The sequence below is a fragment of the Arachis ipaensis genome, chromosome B05 (genome assembly GCF_000816755.2).
Source record: "Arachis ipaensis cultivar K30076 chromosome B05, Araip1.1, whole genome shotgun sequence".
Classification (NCBI taxonomy): domain Eukaryota; kingdom Viridiplantae; phylum Streptophyta; class Magnoliopsida; order Fabales; family Fabaceae; genus Arachis; species Arachis ipaensis.
This window is the reverse complement of record NC_029789.2, coordinates 6,398,855-6,421,959: the sequence shown is the minus strand read 5'-3', so window position 1 is coordinate 6,421,959 and position 23,105 is coordinate 6,398,855. Positions and strand designations below refer to the sequence as shown.

At 33.9% G+C, this 23,105-nt stretch overlaps 1 long non-coding RNA gene across 1 annotated transcript; it reads right to left on the bottom strand.

Annotated features, from left to right (window-relative positions):
- LOC110271718 lies at positions 3,858–5,780 on the bottom strand. Its single transcript, XR_002362321.1, has 2 exons — positions 4,280–5,780; positions 3,858–4,196 (listed from the first exon to the last, which is right to left on the bottom strand). It is a non-coding gene; the product is annotated as an uncharacterized LOC110271718 (long non-coding RNA).

The following is a 23,105-nucleotide window of genomic DNA, read 5'->3' as shown; positions in this document are numbered from 1 at the left end:
TTTGACCCTTAGCATTTAAACGGAGAAATTTGGGAACATAAACAGAATAGTTTTGAAAGAATTACTTGTGAATAAATGAACTATCAAGAAATTAACATCAATAATAATAGAGCAAATGAGCCTTGTCCTATTAAGAAAGTTTGACCACCGTAACAGCATAATTGTATTAATAAATACATACGACCCAATAATAAACCTAAAAGCTGACCCAATAATATCCCCAACTCCTCATTGCAAGAAGTAGCAAGCCCAAGATCACAATTGGAAACTGAAAAGAAATTCTACTGCTGAAATGTTAGGTTTCATTCTTATTTTTTTTTATTAGTAAATCAGACTAAAAAAAAGATCTGATTTTCAAATCAATTTTCATATTTTATAAATACGTCAAATATAAAAAATATTTTTATTTATAATTGATGCTATATTCCATGGTGGCTTACTGAAAAAGTTTAGTCCTTTTTTTTGGGTTCATAACACACTCTCAACCATTCACACACACAATATATAGCTCTTTAATCACTCCACTTGGGGTTGAAACCTGGTGTGACATTTTTAGACACAAACAACTTTGTCATTAGAACATGGCCACAACCACAGTTTAGTCCTTAAATAACTATATATGATCAATCTAAAATATCATCCAAAACGAGAAATATATTGGCTTAAATTTTGAGCTCAAATTCGTCACAGAATACTTAGATTATAAACACCCCTACTCAAGATTTCGTCATGTGCGTTCGGTTCTAACTCGTGAAATATTTTTAAATAATAAAAAGATATTATTTTAATTTTAGTAATATTTTTTTAATATTATAATTGCTGTAATCACTGTAGCATAAACATATTAGAATACTAGATAATTGAATTTCCATTGCTAACAATAGAGGAACGATGGAAAAAAAATACACGAATTAATTGAGAAATGGAGCAGGATTAATTGAGGAACGATGCAAAAAAAATACAAGTGTCAAGTGGAACAAAGCTGCTAGATGGATTATTCGGGGAACACACGAATTTGTCAATTGATTTAGTTTCACCGTGATTTCGATTCACCTTTAAGTTGTGCTGTATCCATTGATTCCATTCAAGCAAAATATTGAGAAATTTAACAAAAGCATTTTCCTTTTACTTTTACTTTCTTTTTTGTCAACAACTTTTGTAACAGAGAATACAGATTTCTTGATATTATAGTGTTGTGAAATTACTTAATCTAAAAGTTGAAACTAATAAAGTGATGCATATGAATATAGTTAGATTTTTAATAAGTTTTTTAAATTATCTTGTACTCATTTTGTTTTTTAGAATTACAAGAACTAAATTTTAGATTTTATAATCATAACAATTTTAATACTCTGTCATAAAACCATTTAAGCAAAAGATGAAGTTGAAAGGAGACACATGAATGGAAGACCAGCATAAAAGTACTTTTGACTCATGCTAAAAACATGATTAAAAACCAACATCGAAGAGTTCAAAAGGATTAAGAGATGAAAAGAAAATCGCACTTTGATTCATTCTGGCAAGTAATGATACTAAGGGATGGCTATTTAATTTTTCTCTTTACAATATTACTCATTATTCGTGGCTTGCTATGATGATTTTCAAGATGAATTGCATATTGTTGGTGGCACCGGCACCTTTAATATTAATGCACAATAATAATATAGTATACAGCAGTAGTAACAAAGTAGCCATTACAATGACACAAGTGTTTGTGTACGTTTTATTATTCAGCATAGGGAGCTTTTTGTTGTCTTTACATACATGTGATTAAATTTGTTTATATTATTAGCGTATAATAAAATATCAAATTGAAGATGGGAAGAAATTAAAGTTGTTGAACAAAGAGAGAGAGTCAAAGCAGGATGACTCGCCCATTGAATAATATTTGTCTTAACAAATTCACTGTTGGGAAAAGGAACGAATTTGATGTGAGGCGATCTTAATAATTAATAGTAAGTATATTTACTTATAAGTTATAATATTAGGCTCTGCCTAACAAGAACAAAGTCAAAGTCAAAGTCAAAGTCAGCCGCCGGAGGCTAAAGCCAAGTAGTCAGCGCATTACTAACATACGTGCGGTATGGGTTTGATTTGGAACTTCAAAGTTCATTCAATTCTAAATATTTTAGGAGATGTTTTCATTTTGTTATTTTAGAGGAGAAAAATTGAAGAGCTTATTATATCTAAGGTGTAAAATGGAATAATTTTTGTAGAGAAAGTGAGATCAGATTTGCATGAGTAGTTAGAGTATGTATTAAAGCAAATAATTAATAATTCATGAAACTATATTGTTTGAAAAATAATTGGTCTTATTATGATGTTAACTACTACTATTTTCTTGCGTCTATCGTAATATGAACAAGACTAAGCAGCAAAGGTAGAATTTGATTCACAGAGAGACGGTGGATGTGATCCTCAAGTGTCAGATCATTAGTGATTTGATTAATGGATAATTTATTTTAAAAAATGTGTCGACCAAATATTCATCTCCCGATCTCTAGCAGTTAGCACAGTTCAGAGTTGAGACAACTAACAATAGGAGCAACTTTCTTATCTTTTTTAATAAATCAAATAAAAAAGGAAAGGAGCAGGCAAACTTGAAATACACTTTGTTACCAGGATGGATGGAATGGAGAAAGGACTTCGTTAAAGACATTTGTTCGTAAAAGTCGTGCGTCCATTGGTTCGTGCAATTGAATTTGGTCAAATTAAGATATCATTTGACATTTTGTGCGCAAATTAAAGTAGTAATTATTAAAACGGGTTTGTTGGCGATTGAAGTCCCCTTCGAGTGTGACAAGAAACCCGAGGCGGCTGGCTATTTCCAAAATTGGTAATGCTAGAAAATAATATTTATAATTAAATATTTATTATATTTAAAATTATATAATTATTTTAACAATTATTAAAAAATAGTATATCAAATAAATATTTTCATAAATTATAGTAAGATCAAATTAATAAGTAAGATGTCAATGCTTATGAGATGACTAAAAATAAACTGTTTCTGTATAAATACGTTGCAATAAGACAAATTAGAGGGATATTTTATTGCATGAGAGAATAAAAAGAATAGTGATAATCTTATCTTGTATTTTGACCAGAAAGAGTAAATGGTTTTGCATTATGTCATTTGTTACACATGCATGAATATACTATTCCGCCGACGGTATGAAGACAAAAACCACGCACGTCATACATCACATAATATGATATGACATATCCTTCTTCTAGCTAGTTGTCTATGTCCCCACTCACTCATGCCGTTGGCTTTTATTGACAATCACATACATCATACATTACATACATACATGCACGTTTTCATTATTCATTTATTCTCTCAACTATTACTTAATTCAATTTCTTTCTTCACACAACAATCTATAAATACTTAAATTCAGAACATACACTACTCCTAATTACATCTACTAGCCAGATCTTAACTATTATTTTAGTCTTACACAGAAGGAACCATGGAAGCTTATTCCAACAACTCTTATTATCAAGTGATGAGGAAGGCGCAAACAAAGCCCAAGAAGGCTCCCGTGGCACCACCACCACCAACGCCCGTCAAAGTATATAACGTTCACCCCATGAACTTCCGAGACCTCGTTCAGGAGCTCACCGGTGCACCTCAGTTCAAGCCTCAGTCCCATCCCCATCCCCATCATCATCATCATCATCATCATCAAAATCCATTGTTGTCATCATCATCAGCCATAGACATTAATATTGCATCAGCACCCACTACTGCAAACTGGTATATGGGCGGTGGGGGCGATATGAAACATTGGAATTCATAAGCTTGCTTAATCTCTTACCAACATATATACATACATATATATCATCATATGTATCAACTCTCTGTTTCTGATTGTCATTCAGATCTAACAGGGCATGTGTGTGTATATATTCCAAAACCAAGAATTTATTTCCGGCCAGGCTCCTGTACCACTGGCACTTATATTATCATCATTGTTTCCCCTTTATATCAGCTGATTTTAATATAAAGTAATAAGAAATTAAATTTTTTTGAATATCTATTCTTTGGTTCTTTCTTTTTATAATGTTAGATTTGTACACTTTTGAATAAGATATAGCCTGTACCTTGTACCTGATGAGGGTGAGGATCAAAAGCCCGTTGAGACCAGCCCATGGATCTTGCGAGCTCTTGAAAGAATGTAGAGTGGTACCTACAGTGACACTCCAACACTCAAATCAAAGAGTTAGAAAAATAGCAATTAAATATTAGAGTTTGGAGTGAAGTTAATCATACCTTGTAAGGGTGGTCGGATTCTCTCTTATTAGATTGTTTATCGTATCATATTTGAAAGAGGATAAGTGCTTTTGAATTTTAAAAGTAGATAGGGATTGTGGAGGATTTCTTGGAGCGAATAGGTCACCCTAGACCGAGTCGGGTTGGGTGGGATCCGGAGGTTTTGTCCGGAACAACTTTAACTATGTTTATTACTAAGGTGTGCATGATTTAATTTGTTCTCAATTCAAGATACATACAAGATATACATTTAGTTAGAAGGTTTTTTTGAGGAGGACACATTTTAAGGAGTTTCAATTATACTAATATCTACCTTACTCCTAAGATTCTTGGTGCTTGTGACATGTTCCAGGTACGACTCATTAGTTTATCCTTTATATTCTACAAAATTATCTCTAAGATACTGGTTCATAGATTATAAGGGTGTATGAATAAATTTATTAGCCCTAATGAGAGCGCATTTCTAAAGGGGAGACTCATTTGAGATAATATCCTGATATAGCACATGAGTGTATGTATTACCTCAAAAAGAAAAAGAGAGATTTAAAGTATAAGATGACCCTTAAACTAGACATGAATAAAGCATACGACAGTGTTGAGTGGCAATTTTTGTGATTTATCATGAAGAATATGGGATTTGATTCTACGTGGATAGGTTAGATTCATGAATTGGTAACGACAGTTTCTTACTCTGTGGTTGTGGAAGGCCAACCATACGATTTTTTTAAACCAAATAGAGGCATCCGTTAGGGTGACCCTCTATCTCCTTTTCTTTTTCTATTTTGTGCAGAAGGTCTCTCCTTCTTACTACACAAAGCAGAGCAAAACCGGCACATTCAATGGATCCAAATTACAAGAAGATGTCCTAAGGTTAATTATTTACTTTTTGCAGATGATTCTATATTATTCTGTAAGGCATCAAAAGATAATTGTGGGAGGATCTTAGATTTATTAGGGGATTTTGAAAGCTTCAATAGTAAAAAAATTAACCTTAATAAATCTGCAATCTTCTTCAGCAATAACACTCTTCATAATATATGCACATCATTTGCTATTACCATAAATATTTCACACATTGGAATTCAAGACAAGTATTTGGGACTTCTTCTTTAGTAAATAAATCGAAAAATGTCACCTTTTCTGCTATCAAAGAAAGGGTTATCAAAAAGGTCCAAAGCTGGAAACGATGTCTTTTATCTAATGGAGAAAGACAAGTATTACTAAGGGCGGTAGGAGAAGAAATCCCGATATATACTCTGTCTTGTTTCAAACTTCCAGATAATCTAATAAAGGAAATTCGTGGCATTCTTAATCAATTCTGGTGGGTCAACAAGCTGCAGAACATCGTATGATTTGGATTAGTTGGTATACAATGACAAGGGCTAAGAAAGAAGGAGGGCTTAGCTTTAAATGTAAGAATTGTAATTAAAATCGACCGCTTAGTTAATGTAAAATAATAGATTAATTATCCGGAATAAGTTCAAAATTTAGAAGTCTTAAATTGAAAATTTAAAGATGAAATTGAATTCAATAAATTTTTCTGAGTAGAAAAATGTATTTTTAACAGAAAATTTTTATAAAAATACGTGTCGGCAGTACCGGCTCTAGTATGACCGGTACTGCGTATTGAGAAAAATAAGATTTTGAAAATTGAATTTATTGTTTTGGAAAGACAAAAATAATTTAGAATTGAAAATTCGGTACTAATTCTAAAGGTTTTGGCCCAAAGTAGATTAAATGGGCTAAAAACGCTAACGGATTGGACCGAGTCTAAGTTGAGCCCAAGCCCAACATATATAAACACCTTTTAATGAGCGTTTCAACTCATTTTAACCCTAACAAAGAGAAAGGGGCGCTGGTAAGGGAAGAGAGGAGAAGAGGGGTTGTTACTATTCATCATCTCCTTCATTTGGCCATAACTTGAGTTACGAAGCTCCAATTGACGAGTTGTTTGCGGCCACACGAAACTCTCGCCAAATCCATCATTTTTAGCTAAGATTTGTAGGTAAGAATTCAAAACTCGTGCTCCAGTTTTCTGCCCTAAAATTTTTGCATTTTTGAGTTTTGTTTTTGAGTAGACTTGTGTGTTTTGGTTGTTTAGGGGTGATCTAGTATTGGAATATTATTGGATTTTATCTCTAATCTTATTGGGTAAGGTAAGTCTCTTTAAACTCTTGTTGTTTGATGTTTTGGTTAGCCATAGTGTTGATTTTTGGTATGTTATATGTGTATAGCTTGATAGTTGGTGAGTTTTGAAAGTGGTGTTAGTGCTTGAGGCTTGTTAGAATGAAGCTTTGGGTGTTTGTGCTTTTGGAGAATCGGTAAAGGTATGGTTTCGATTTTTCTATGTAATATGTAATGTTTCTGGACACTTAGACTAGTGGACTTTAATATAGAATTGAATGATGTTGGTGCATGATTAATTATATGTGAATTTATGTTTGATGATGAAGAGAATGATATGGAGTATTGGAATGTGTGATATATGAATTATGATGATAATATGATGAGTATTAGTGTTGTTTGTGATTATGGTGATTGATAAAAGATATTGATGAATTATGATATTGTTGTTGGTGAATGGTATTGATTATTGAGACTGAGATTGAATAATGATAATTATGAGGATTTAAGGTGAGATATGAAGAATGATGTTTATGATGAGTAAAATTGTGCAAATTGTTGATGATTGAGATCTTGAGTTGGGAATTGTTGATTTTTATTGAATTATGGTGGAAAGATCGAATGAAATAGAGGTTGAGTTGATTGAAGTGCAATGGAATGGTAAAGTGTAGTGTGTGGTAGTGTTTTGTGATGAATGGAGTAGGTTTTAGTTTGGTTTGGTTTTGAAATTTGGAAACTAGAGAACTTTGATATTTTTGTGTAAAACCTTGTTCTTAACAAATTTTGGCGGATCATAACTTGAGCGTCAGACTTTGAAATTGAGTGGTTTCTATTTCAAATTAAAGATGATTTTAAGAGTTTTAAAATGATATAAAGTTTGAGGAAAATGGAGTTTTGTGGAGGAAGTTATGAGCGTTTAAAGTTTCGTGTTTAAAACTGAAATTCTATAGCATTAAAATTTTTCTGAGTCTGATGCAGCATGCGTACGCGAACCTGTGCACGCGACGCGGATATTCTCCATTGCCTGGGGGGTCTCGCATACGCAGGCACTGTGTTGCATACACGAGCATGTAAATTTTGGCTATGCGCGTGCGAGTTTTAACACGCGACGCGGGGATTCCTCTCAGGTTAGGAGTCTTGCGTACGCGAGAGAGGAGTCGCATACGCGACCCTCACTTTTTCAATGCGTGCGTACGCACGGTAGGGGTGTGTGTACGCACAGACCCTGTTTTGTTGAAAAATAGTTTTTCTTTGTTTTCATGGATTCTCTAACCTTCCAAACGTCTTTATCTACTATATAAGATTGCTAATTAGTAATTAGGCCCTAAGATTGATAGGGATAGTCTGGTGAATCATCAAATTAGTGAAATTCTGTATGAGTCTAGAGCTGATGACTTAGAATTTGGAAGGTTGTGGACGAAATTAATGTATGTTGAATTGTAAAGTATGTCTTTGAGGAGATTTTGAGAAAGGAGAATGACTATGATGAAATGGAAAGTTGATAATGGTTATGATGAGTTGAGAACTTGGAAAAGAATGATGAGTTTGATAGATATTGAAAGATAGTGTGCCGGACACTATATCCTTGGAACGATAGTGTGCCAGACACTACATCCCTGGAATGTTAAGACTTGAGAGTTGAGAATGGATTGAGAGGAGAAAATGGTGGTGACTGACGATGATTTAAGGTTGATGGACTTGTTGGATGTTATAAGTGTGCAGAATGATAGTGTGCCGTGCACTATATCTCTGGAATGATTTATGACGAAACAGATGTTGTTGTTGTTTTTCCTTCTTTGCCACAAGAGTGTGCCAGACACTATATCCTCGGAATGAGCATGCAAGTGTGCCATATATCCTCGGAACAAAAGCGTGCCAGGTGCTATATCCCCGGACGTGGAAGAAAAGGTGACATCTGAAAGGATATGTCGGGTTTGTATTTATGGACCGACAAGTGATATCATGAGCGAATAGGACATGCATTCATCATGTGCATCTTCTATGTGTTTTGCTTGCTCTGCCTAATTGCATCTTTTGCCTAAATGTATAATATGCTTACTTTCTAGTTGTTTTAATTGCTTTACATGTATATTACTTGTGTTTTACTTGTTTGCATTATCTGTGATTGTCTGGTGCTGAGGAGGTTAGGTAGGCAGTGGCGATGGGATCGCGTGGAGGGTAGCTTGGCGAAGGCTGTGGGACAGCAGTGTTATTTGGTATTAGTTAAATCCCCTAAGTTTAGATAACCCTGTTTATGGTTTATGGTTTAAGTTATTTATTTCGTTATGCTTGAATATTTGTATAGATGTGAAGTTCTAGGATTGCCTTTGGCGTCCTGGAACCTTATATCTTACATATTGGGCACTATTACCATACTGAGAACCTCTGATTCTCATACCATATGTTGTTTTTTTTTTAGATGCAGGTCGCAACCCAACTCGGTGAGTTTGCGGATATGGTGACAGAGCGGAGGATGATCTTTCTTATGCTTTAGTTTACTTTACTTTTGTTGTAGTTATTCTCTCACCTTTTGTATTCTATATTTTATGGCCTTAGAGGCTTGATTTGAGAGATAAGTTGTATAAGTTGTTTTAAACTTCTAAGACTCTTTTGTATTTCAGTTTGACTAGCCGGCCTAAACTCCGCAGGCTGTGACTAGTCCTCTTTTTGGCATATCATACTTATATATATATCTTGTTGATTTAATTATTACCTTGTGTATCCTGGAGCTATCTACAAGGTTTTATAAGTATTATGTCTTGTTTTGTTCGTATCTACGCGCTTAGTTACCTTGTGTGTACGTTTCGCGCTTTGTAATTCTGCTTTATGCGACTTTGAGCTTTTATTCTTTCATCGGACTTCTAGTTATATAAATTCTTGAATATATTATATATTATAAGCTTTAAAACTGTTATGGCACTTTTTTATCCTTTGCCCAGAGAATTATATCTACAGTACCAGGAGAAGGGGAGGATGAAATTCAATGGACACTCAACAGATCCAAGATATATAATGCAGTTTCAGGATATATAGTTGCTTACATTTTTCACTATGTTTCTCTAGAATTTTGTCCAAATATCATGTAAAAACCGAAAATCTAGAATTTTTTTTGGAGTCTGACAGCCCCATACAAGATTCAGGTATTCGTGTGAAAATTCCTCTATGGAAAACTCCCTGTCATGCAGCTCATAAATAAGCGATTTTCAAGTACTTCACCAACTTGTCCCATTTGCAATGTTGAACCAGAATTCTTGTTACATTACATCTTCAACTGTCTAGATGCTTCAGCAACTTGGAGCAAGAGTCCAATAGCGCACCTGACCCAAAATCCAAATTGCATCTCCTTTTTCGATTGGTGGAGACTCCAAATTGTTGCCCGGGGTTACCGATATGTGATTTAGAACTCGGCCCGTTTTGCTTTGATTATTGCCTGGCATATATGGAAAGAAAGGTGTAGGAGGGTGTTCGAACGCCAATCTATGAATCCTGAAAAACTTTTGGCAATTGCTACCAAACAAAATCAGGAACTTGTAAACTTACCTACTGAAGTCCCAACTTAATTCCAACTTTGCTTTCTTCTTAGTTTCATTCTTTTTACTGTGCCTCGCTAATGTTTAAGCGAAAGATGAGAACCCCACTTTCTTTGTGTAATCCTGAATTTTGGACAAAATATTTTTTTTCATTTGAAATAAAATAACCTACTGTCTTTGAGAAAAAAAAAAATACAAGATATACATCTAACAATAATACTAGAAAAACAAAAAAAATAGTCATATTAAATAAAGCAAGTTCGAACTATTTTTTATTAATTTTTTTCTGTTATCAAATATTTTTGTATATCTAATTTATAATTATTCGTCCTTGATAGTCATACAACAGTGATAATTATAGAAAAATACTCAATTTGGTTCCTAAAATTACATTTGAACCTTAATTTAATCCTTGAAATTTTAATGGTCTTAACTTAGTCACTAGATTTTTCAAATTTTAATCATGTTAGTCCCTGCGGTGATTTTCGTCACGGAATCAATTAAAAAGTTTAGTCCGAGACAATTGAAATTTCAAAAACTAAATTAAAACTCGAACTCGAGTATAATTTCAAGGACCAAATTGAATATTTTCTATAATTATAACAACATAACTCCCTAGCTAATAAACAATCCAACATAACGGTTTCTAAACATTAGGTTAATTAGCCAATGATTATGATTATTATTTCTAGAAAATGGCTAATTATGAGATGAGCAGAAGGGACATGAGCATGTTCAATAGCTATGTTTGTTCAATATGGAAATTAAAACTCTTGGGGGTACATTTACTCTGCTTTAGCAACTATTGCGCTAAACAATATATACTAAATTCATTAATCCACCTAATTAGTATATATAGTCGGCTCTAAATTAGCACATGAAAAACATTCTTTTATACAAGTTTCAGTCTTTGAAGGTCAGTTGGAATACACTGCAGTCTTAAAATATATTGGCCGAGACGCGCATACATATCACATGCAGATATAAATGATATATAATCAACCAATAATTATTAATTAGTGAATTCCTTACATATAGGAAACTTCATATACTAAACTCTTAAAAAAAAAAAAAACAGTCGAGCATCACACTTCATCAGACCTTGTGTATGGTTTTTTGTATGAAATAATGTTAAACAAATCTGCTAAATTAGCAGGAGCTGAAACGCTGGCAAGAAATAAAAAATTGTCTAAAATATTGTTCTAGAGAGAAATTTGAGTTACTTTTATGTCCTGGTAACAGAATATGAACCTGTATGATTGAGATATAAGGTTGTTGGTGAATTTCTTCGTTTCAAATTAGCGTTTCTTTGACTGTAGGACTGGAGAGTATTTCTTGGAAGAATTTTATGTTTTCAAAAAGAAAATTTAACTTATTTGTATATTTAACTATTAATTTTATTATTTTAATTTAATAATTTAATAATATATTTTTAATTTAAATTTTTAAATATTAACTATTAACCGCTGATAAAAACAATGGTCAAAACCCTCTTATATTTCTCTTACGTTAGGTCCAATCTAAATGAGAACTGCACGAGTGATAACAAGCAAATATGGAATGTCCATTTGGTAAAAAGTCAGGTAAAAACTTAGGTAATATCCGAGAGGCGTTAAATGAAAATTTAGTTAAATTAGTTAAATCATTTAACAGTTCTCCCCACCATGTCCACTTTCCCCCTCCCTTGACTTGTGGCCCTAAGATATAAGCGGGATCTGGGTAGTGCGTAATGATGAAAAAACAAAGGATTAGCTCCTAAACATCACGAATGATTAATTGATTATATTCGCCTGAGTAAGTTCATTTAAGAAAAGATCGATTGACTCGCATTTTAAATCTAGTTAATGGGTGTGGGTGTGATATCTTATTAATTATTGATACTACATTTACTCTTCTAATATATCTTATCGTACACTAGCATTTACACTTTGGCACCTATACTTTTTTTTTTCTTTTAGTTTTTGGGGGGTTAATTTGTAGTTATATTTTTATTAATTTCGTTAAGTGTACACTAAAATTAATTATTAAAATTAATTACGAATATAAAATATACATTAAAAATAAATTAAATTTTATATGTATTTATATATAAATATATGATACAAATTTTAATAAATTATATTTTTATTTGTAAGATAAACTTACATCATATTTTTAATTTAAAAAAAAAAACTTACATATTCTATTTTATCTCTGTCCCAAATTCACTTTATTGGACCTGTCAATAACTTTTTCTAGATATATTTAGATTTATTCAATTTTGCAAAATAAGCCATTCCAACGGCAACTAATGAAAATCATTCTCGAAGAAGATCTAGAATAAAAAATCGATGAAAAAAAAATACGGATCTATCAATTGTGCATATATCCATCTTTTTAGTCTTTTTGTTAGCCTCTTTTCGGCATTGCATCTCCTTTTTGAGCTGGTGCTTGACGTCTTCCTGCCGAGCTTGCTTGGATTCCAGTTGTTCAAACCACCTCAAATAATTATACACCAGTCCCAAAATTTTGACAATGTTATGCCCTTCTCCTTCAATATGAAAAACTGGATGGTTGAGTTGATGAGGTTGAGGTGAAGTCTGACGAGATTGAGAAGAAGGGTGTCTATGATGCTCATGGAAATGTGGAGGAGGTAAATGTGGAATAGATGGAGGAACGTGGGAAAGAAATGACGAAAAAAAGAAGACGACAATTCCGGCCACGACCTCTGGTATGAGAACTAGAATTAGAGACCGTTTCACCATCGTTTATGTCACTATTTGCCATTTACAAGAACGTCACTTTAGGTTTTTCGGTAACGGCGCAAATATTTTGAGGTGTTACCTGAAATTAACATGAATTTGAAATTGTACATGAGGTCTAAACCTTTTTTGGAAGAAATCTGACTTCGACACAATTTAAGCAGATTTTAGGTTAGATTGAATTAAAAAAAATACATATGTGTTAGAGTATTTATATAGTAGTAATGTAGACTTAGTCATTTTTTATTGATGATTTTTGAAGATCATGGATGATTATTCTCTAATAAAGTGAAAAGTTACTTTCTAAGTTTCTATGCTCTGGGTGGTTATCATCTAAAGGTGATAACCGAAGTAGTGGGGAGGTGCGCTTGCCTTGTTCCCCAAGTCGGACCGGTTACAGGCTTTAGATCAGAGACCCGTGTCCAAGCAAGTCTAACCCATGTGGAGTAGGCCTCCTGTCTTGGGCCGATCTTAATAGGGCCAATCTCAAACTTAGCTTATATGTTAGGAGCGAAGTGAACTAGGCTTGTATCATGTAGGTTTAGATATGAACAATATCTATGAATACTTATTAAAATTTTTTATTTTAAAATATTACTATTTTTATGCTTTTTTTAGTACAATAAAAAATATATCAAAATTTTAATAGACTAAATTAAAGTTTTGACTCTTCAAAATTTCAATTTTTAATAAAAGTAACCCTTGAATAAAAGAAATGATAAATAATTTTAATTCGATAAAACACCAAAAATAAGGAGATATATAAGAAAAAGGATTCTAAAAAGTACAGTTTAATTTTTTTTTTCAAACCTTCTAAAAGAAATGAAATATTTGCATATTACAAATTTAGTGATTTTATGTTTGTTTTATTAATTTGTTTGTAATTTATCGATGTAGATAATCGACTATCAAATGTTGTGAATTTTTAAATTAGAGACAATATCAATAGAAAATTTAAAAAATATATTGAAATATATATAAATAACTTTAAATAGTTTTGAGGTTAAATATTACAACAAAAGTAAAAAGAACAAAAGAAACTAAAAAAAATAAAGTACAAAAAAAATGTGAAAGGAAAGAGTAAAAAACGTAAACGAAAATTTTTCTATGAGTGTATGCAAATTATAATTTTAGAGTACATAAATAATAACCTCTCTGTGAGTATATAACTGAATTTTTGTCATACATATTATTTGATGGGTCTTCATGATTTTTTCCACCATCATATTTCGAATACCAAGCCAAATTGCTATACATGAGCACATAACCAATTTTACATATATGTGAAAAAAATATTTATTTTCAATCTAGCAAATGCCTCTCAATATTATCTTCAACAATTTTTTTTTCTTTTTTTATTATTTAATGATTTTTTCAATTTCTTCAACAATTCAAACAAATCCAAAAATTTTTGATCAATTAATTTCTTTCAAATAAAAAACTTAAAATCATGTGCCACCAAATTTATAAATTTATTTTTAAGTATAGAAATGTGACATTATTTTTTATTTGTCCGAATCAAATTAACTTATTTTAAAATGGTTTGACTTTATACAAATTAGATAGACCAATTTTTATATCTTCTTTAAAAATTTGTTCATAGATTTTTTTTTTTCTAATTCTACCTAAAAATGAATAAATTTGGTGGGAGGGTAGAAACTATATAAATGCATGCTTGGTCAATGAGGATGGAAAAAAAATTTTCATTTAAGATATTTATTTGTAGCAATGTGACCAATTTTAAAAATATACCTTGTTACGTATTTTATTGTCTGACTTTTTCTAGAAAATATAAAAAATAACTTGAGAACTTTTCAGTCTTCAAACAATTTAGTTTCTTGAACAAATTTAAGAAATTGTGATACAAAACCAAGTTATTTGATAGTCCCAACATTAAAACCATTCATATTCAACATTTGAGTAACAATTTCTTTCACATTATGTTGCTCCACGCATTTCTTTTAATATCTCAGGCAAATTAGTTGTTTGTGGAACTCAAAGGTATTTGACATTTCTGTCGATTATTTTAGATTTTTAACATTTCATTAAATTTTTTGGAGTTAAATTCCACTTTAGTCTCTGAGATTGAGATTGGTGAGTTACACTGATTTAGTATTCGAAATTCCAATTGCACTAAATTAGTTCTCCAAATTCGAAAAAATACACCACGTTAGTCCTTCTCCCAACTTCTGTCACCGGAGCACTGACGCCGTCAGTGACGTGGCTAGTTCTTGCCACGCTGGACAGAATGAAACGACATCGTTTCTAATTTGGCGCTAAACACCCCCTTTGAACGACGTCGTTTGTATGTGATGAGAAATAAAACGTTAGACACCCTATTTTGTGTCGACTCTTTATCTTCTACTTCTCCAGGAGTGACACAGAAAAAAAAGTTTCTCTTCCATGAGTGACCCAAAATAGCAGCAGATAGCTGTAATATGATTTCTGGAGACCATTGGAACACGATGTTCACTGTGCAGTTGTCGGAACCGTTCGTTTGCCACTACAGAGATCTTCTATCTTGTCATCGAGGTTAGTGAGGATCATAAAATTTTATTTTTTCAAATTTAATGGAATGATGTGATGTTTGTTGATCATGGTTAAATGTTTTGTATATTGTGAGTCCACAAGTTTTGAAGCTAATTTTGTACTAGGGTTTTATTTTGATGTTTTGTGGGACTGTTTAGAGGTTTCATTTTATACTCTGTTTCGATGGTGGAACAATTAGCACCTTCGCATGAGTGATCGTATTTTTTTATGATATTTTCTATGCCTGTTATGAATGTTATTGATGAAAACTGCCTTAAAGTTATCAGTGTGTGTTACTGTTGATGAAAATAAATTCTTTTGAACCATGCAGATGGATGTACAGTTAGATATTATGTTCCACTATGGGAAAAAGTTTCAAAAGATGAGAATGGGATAACTATTTATTCCCCTGATAAGAAGGCATGTGTTGGTGATATTGATCAAGATACTTTGGATATATTCTGGGTGAGGAATTATTATAAAGAACTAGGATATGGTAAGATAGAAGAATGTTGGTGGCATGTTCCTAGGAGGAGTTTAGACAGTGGTTTAAGAGCTCTGAATTCTGATGATGAATTAAGAGAGATGTGTTTCATAGCTCAAGAGAATGATGGGCTGGTTGATATTTATTTTGAGCATGCAGTGTCATCACCAAAACTTCTAGAGGGGAAGAAGATTGTTCTGTATGTCGAAGATGAGCATGATGAGCTCAGAGTGGTTGGTGAGCCCAGGGTCGAGATGGAAAACAAAACCAACCTTGAATCACCCAAAAAATATAGCCCTACCAAGCCTAATGAGAAAGATGTAACAATGCCTGGCAATGAACCCCCTAACAAGCAAGATCCCAAAACAAGCTAACCACACCCTGTCTCCCAACAATGAACCCAGAACCACATCCAATTCTAATCCCAACGAAGACAATAAGCCCACTGTCCTGGCTGGTAACACCTCACCACCCAACAGCATAGAACCAACAAATCCTGGTGCTAATAACCCAATATCCCACATCAATAAACCCATTACCAACACTAACCCTAACCAAGCTACTACTGCAAAGCCTAAGAAAAAGACTCTCTAACTTGCCCAAAGACTAAACCTAAGGAAAAGGCCATCTCAAAGTCAAAATCCAACAATACATCTTCTTCCAAGCCCAAGTCCAGCTCCAAATGTCTGTCCAAGCCCAAGAGAAACTCGAATCTCAATTACAAAACCAAAGCCTATTGCACAAGATCTGCTTCAAGAGTGAGGCAAGTCCAGCAACCACACAAGAAAAAATAAGTTGTAATGTTGTCTTCTTTTGAAGATGAACACACCATAGAGAATAGTTCATATGAACTTGGGGGAGATGATATCTCAAGTGGTGATGACACAGTTGGAAAAATTGATAAAGACAAGGCAAGAAACTTTAAGTTGAGGCATGCACCTGTAGAGGCTTTTGCAAAATCTAAAAGGAAGTTAAGTAATGATGATGATGCATTGGTGGTGGATGATGAGGAGTGCGAGGTGGACTTAAACTTCTTATAAGTCCTTATCACAGGGGATGAAAATCTTGACAATGCTTTGGACACATGAGCAAAGTTTGATGGGGCCAACTCCTGGCACTCCGAGGAGCTGAAGACTCCTCCCCCTTCAAAAGATGAATTTTCAGAAGAAGAGCCTGATGATATTTTTCCAATATTTAGAGATAGTATTCGGTTTGGTGATTTGAAACTTGAGGTGGGAATGAAGTTCAATACAAAGTATGAATTCAGAGAGGCAATGAGGGAGTTTACAATTCAAGAAGGTAGATAGATTCAATTTATTAAGAATGATGCTGTCAGATGTAGGGCTGTGTGCAAGGTTGAGGAATGCAATTGGGTAGTTTATGCCTCAAGGGATCATGAAAAAACATGTTGGCAGATTAAAACATTCAACGATGACCACACATGTCCTAGAGAAGCCACCAACAGAGCTGCAAATAGGAGTTGGTTGACTAACAAGTTAGTGAAGAAAGTTAGGAAGTATCCTAAATTTAGACAATGTGAGGCAGTTGTGTACTTCAAGTCTAAATGTGACCTGATTTTGAATAGAAATTCAATTTTTAGAGCATTGGCAGATGCTAGAGCTAAGTATAAAGAGATGAGAAGGCCCAATATACAATGGTGAGGGACTATGGTGAAACATTTCTAGAGTGTAACCCGAGATCAACAGTGAGAATTGACACTATTCCATAGCCAGATGGAGGGGTGGTGTTTTAGAATATGTATGTTTGTCTTAGTGGCTACAAGAATGGATTTAAGGCAGGATGTAGGTGACTGATTGGATTAGATGGGGTATTCCTTAAAATACAGGGGAGGCCAGATTTTATCCGCAATGGGTCAGGACACAAATTATCACATATATGTTATAGCTTGGGAAATTGTGGATGTGGAGAATACGGAGAATTATAAGTGATTTCTGGAACTGCTCCACGAGGACCTCGGAGACTACAAAGAAAACAAATGGTTCTTTATGAGTGACATGCAAAAGGTATACTCATTCATTATCTTTATTTCCTTCCATGGTACCTTTTGTTATTTTCTTTTTTAATTTAGCTACGCTTGTTTCTTAAATGGAAGCTGGATTATAAATAGTGTAGTTGAGCTTGTTGATTAGTTGTGATTGTTGTCATATTTCGGAATACAATTATTGTATGTTTCCAGAATAGAATTCTTGTATGGTTCTTTACTGTTGCACCATAGATTGGTTTGAATAGGACTTGCCTTCTAGCTGGAATATTTTATTTGGTGTGAGTAGTGTAATATAGGGACCAAATTAGAGAACGATTTAAAGGTAGGGGACTATTATGTATTCATTAAACAAATGTTAGGGACTATTATGGGTTTATTTATTGTATCTGAGGGACTATTATGTATCACGACAAAAGTGAAATAAGTTGTTGTCTTCGCATGCAGGGCCTTATATCTGCTGTCCAGGAAGTCATGCCGCATGTTCACCATAGGTTCTACATGTGGCACCTATGGAAAAACTTTAACAAGCAGTGGAAAGATCTAGAGTTAAGGGGTTTACTCTGGGAATGCACAAGATCAACCACGTATTAAGACTTCTCTGATAATATGAACAAGATTAAGAAAATTAATGAAGATGCATGGAATTACCTGAACAAGTGGCCTAGGGAGTCATGGACAAAGTCAACATTCAGTCATAGACCAAAGCTTGACAACATATGCAATAATGCATGCGAGGTATTTAATGCAAGAATTAAAGAAGTAAGGGCCAAGCCAATAATCACTCTACTTGAGGAGGTCAGAATGTTCGTGATGAGAACGATAGCTAAAAACAAGGTTAAGCTGGCCAGCCATGTAGGGAAGCTACCACTAGTGGTTCAAAGTATACTGGACAAGATCAGAAAGGAGTCTAAAAATTGGTTGTCAATCTGGACTGGAGATGATGAGTATGAGAAGTTTAAAGTGCATGGATATCCAACAAACATGATGGTGGACTTGGGCAAGCGGCTATGCACATGTCAGTTCTGGATGTTAACAGGTAATTAGCTAGGATTCACATATGCTTTCTTTGGAATAATTAAATACTTTAATGATATCTTTGTTTGCTGTTTTCTTTAGGAATGCCTTGTGTGCATGCTTGTGCGGCTCTTGCAAGGGTGAACAGGGGACCTGGAGATTTCTATCATAAGTGGCTCACCATGGACACATATAAAGACACTTATGCCCATTACATAAATTTCTTACCTAGACAAAATTTTTGGGAGAAATCTGAGTCCAACAGGCCCCAAGAACCAAAGACCAAGAAAAAGACTGGACCACTTACAAAGAAAAGAAGAAAAGATGCAGACGAGGACAATGGAGGAAGCAAAAAAATCTAAGCCTACTAGAGTCCTAAAAAGACAACTGAAACCCTTCATTTGCAGATATTGCCTACAAAAGGGGCATATAAAAAGAGGTTGTCCAAAGAAGAGAGCAGTTGATGTTGTCACTGCTGTTAAAACTAAATTCAATGCACAAGGAAATGCAGCACTAGGATCAACTGTTGATCCAAATACTGTCACACCAGAAGCTATAAATGTTCCTCTACCTTTTGCGAATCAAGATGCACCCCAAGTCAAGCTCCTCCAGATCCTGCACCTCAACCTGTTAATGTTCAAAAAGTTGAGATCGACCTTTCTCAACCCAACTACTCAGATGCACAAGAGTCTCAAGAGGTAAATCATTTAGTTTAACAAACCACATCTAAAATTATTGTGCACAATCAGCCTAAATTTGGGTATTATTTAATTGGAATAGGCACCACTTTCGAGGCCATCCAAGTTGTAGACCAGAAGGAAGTCCTCACTACCATCAGGACTGATCACCATGGATCCCTGCAAGGAGCAAGCTCAGCCACATATTTCAGACTGGCCAGCTTCTTGAAATTTGTCCCAACACCCGGCTTAAAGCCCCCAAGGAAGAAGTAATGAAGATGTAGTTGAATTAAGAATCTTTTTATGAATCATACTTTTATTTTTTGGCTTCAGTATATGACATTAGACCAATTGTTATATTTGGAAACATTGTAAGGTTGATGACACTCTCTATCCTTGTTATTGGTGTATTTTGAATTTAGAACTAGCTTTTAATTTTGTGGGGGAGTTGTCACTGATATGGCAAGTGTTTTACTTGTTAATACTCATGTTGAAAACTCATTGTTATGATAACATCTTATTATTATTATGACAAATTGTTCTACTTTTAATTATGCTACTACAAGTTCTTTTTTACAATATTTTTTCATCATTTTGTTGGATGACAAAAACAGAGTTCTTGGTTTATGTTTATAACAAGACTACCAACTTCAATAATTGACAATGACACTTTTTCTTTCTTCTACTTTACAATAACCCTAATCACATCAAAACATAATCATCCTCAAACCTTAAATACCAACATGAAAACAGCAACAAACATTATAAATAGAGCCAACAATAACATGTACAATTTATGGGTCCTAACTTCAGCTTCTAACTTCCCAATTCTCCAAGCCAGATTGACCCTCAGTTCATCAACATCCTCAGTAGCAGTCACCCTTCCACTGATGTCTTCTTCTCCAATGTTAGTCCAGACAAACAAACCACACCCCCTCTTTTCACTGATATTGTAGTTAGGACACCCAAAGAATGGCTTGTTAGGGTTAGCCTCTGTTGTAGACCACCGAAAAATAGGGCGACAGCCACACCCACACCGCTCTAGAACACTCGATGCTCTACTAGTTCCTCTGGAGATCCTTTTGTTTGACCGCATGGAACTCTGACTCCCACTTGCACTCATGATCCTAAACCCAGAAAGCTGCACAATGAGGAAGAAGACGAAGAACAAAAAAAATGGGTAGAAGAAGAAGAGGAAGAAGTTAGGGCAAAAATTTTGATTATAAAAGGGGATAAAGACTAAATTGGAGCTAATCAAATTTATTGCCATGTCATCTAACCGTTACTGTGTCTAGCATGGCAAGAACTAGCCACGTCACTAACGGTGTCAGTGTTCCGGTGATGAAAATTGAGAAAAGGACTAACGTGGTGCATTTTTTCGAATCTGGGAAACTAATTTAGTGCAATTGGGATCTCAATGACTAAATCAGTGCAACTCACCAATCTTAGAGACCAAAGTGAAGTTTAACTCAATTTTTTGTGACAACATAGTTCTCAAATTATGATAACTCTTTCTTATTTTTTCTTGAGTCATTGTTATGAGAGAGTTAACTATACTTAAAGAATTTCAAAGTTAAAAGAAGATTTTTTTTTACTGTTTAACTTTACAGAATTTCAAAGCTTGAAGAATTGATTTTTTATTGATATTGTTCTATACAATTTGTCCTACTACGCGTGCTAATTTATTTTATTGATATTTTTTTGTAATTTTTTATTGTAGATGATCGACTATCAAATATTGTAGGTTTTCAAGTAGTCAAAGATAATATCAATAAAAGAATTAAAAGAAAAAAAAGAAATATTAAAATATAGATAAATATATTAATTTTATACTCATCCTAACTTAAAAAAAAATACAAATATATATTAAAAATAAATTAAACCACATATATATTTACACATAAATATATCCACAAGTCTTCATAATTTCTTTGACCATCACATTTCGAATTCTCCCCAACGTTTGGGGTAAATTCTATTTGTGTCCCTAATGTTTAAATTGTCCTATTTGTATCCCTAACGTTTGTAAAAGTGAGTCAATGTTATCCTGCCGTCAATTACACATCATGGGCGCTTTAGTTTGAATTTTAAAAATCTCTTCTTGAAGTTAGAATACAAATGTATGAGATAGAATCGATGATCTACTTCGAAAAATAGTTCATCAAATGTTGAAACTAATTCCTACAACATTTACATAATTCACTTTTCTAGGGACATAATTGAATCTAAACACAAATAGTGGGTATAATATTAAAATCGAACACATCCAAGTGAGACCTAATTGAGAATGAATACATCCAAGTGAGAATAATTGAAAAATATAATCTGCTTTGTTAGTATAATTCAAAGTAGGATAACATTGAATCACTTTTATAAACGTTAAGGATACAAATAGGACGAATAGGACGATTTAAACGTTAGGGACACAAATAGGACTTACCCCAAACGTTGGGGACAAAAACGATACTTTAATCTTTTTTTTTTGTTTAGAGGCCTTGTAGTCCTTCGAAAAAATTATCAAGGATCGAGTTTGGTATTCACTCTAAAATATATGTTTTCAATCTAACAATGTTTGTTTTTTTTTTTCTGAGTTAAGATTCAAAGTGGTCCTTAAAATTGTACTTGAGTCTCAACGTGGTCCTTTAAGTTAATAGTTATCCCCGAACTTGTATTCCGAAACTCATATTAGTCCCTAAAGCATTTTCCATTCATCGGAACCCTAAAAACAACGTCGTTTTGTATTTATTAAAAAAAAAAAAAAGAAAAACACCCCCTTCCCAACCCTTCCCACACTCCCTTTTCCTTCCCCAACCCTTTCCTAGTTCTCCTTTCCCTTTTCCTTTCACGCTCCCCTTCCCCTTTCCAAATTTCCCTTTTCCTTTTCTTTCCACGGTTCCTTTCTCTTTCCCCAGCCCTTTCTCAGTTCTCATTTCTCTTTCACGCTCCCCTTCCTCTTCCCCATCCTCAGTTTTCCTTTTCCTTTTCCTTCTACGGTCCCTTTTTCCTTTGTCAATCCTACCCCAATTTCTCTTTCTCTTTTCCTTCCATGCTCCTCTTTCTCTTCCTCAACCTATCCTCAGTTCCCTTTTCCCTTTTTCCTTTTCCCTTTCCCTTTCCCTTTCCCTTTCCCTTTCTTAATTTGAAGCCCTTCCCATCTCTCTTCTCTTTCCTCAACCTAAGGCACTTCCTAACCCGAGGTCTCTGCCACCGCCTCTCGTCGGTTTTTGTCACGGCACCACGATGCTCGCCCCACTTTCCAACCTAATTTTTTCTCTTTGTTTTTTTTCTTTTGTATGGATTCTTTTTTTTATTTTTTTATTGCAATGGAGTTTTTCTGGATGTCTGAATACATTGATTTTGGCATGTGTTTAACTCTGTTTTTGTAATCTCTTTTTTACTTGACTGGAATCTTTGTTTCATTAATTTACTGCATAAAGTTCACGTAATTTAAAAGTATATATACTGTCTCTATTCATTTGTTGTTTTATACTGGGTATATAAAGAAAAATAAAATGAAGTAATTGAGGAATTAATTTTGATATCAGGGAGGCAAGGGAGACAAGAGAAGGAGAGGCAGAAAGAGATAGAGAGAAGACAAGAGTGTAAGAGACTAGGTTGGAGAAGGGGAGCGGTGCGGCGCGACACCATAACGGAGGTCGACAAAAAGCGGCAACAGAGAAAAAGGAAAAGGGACTCGGGTTAAGGAAGGGGAGACTCGGAGT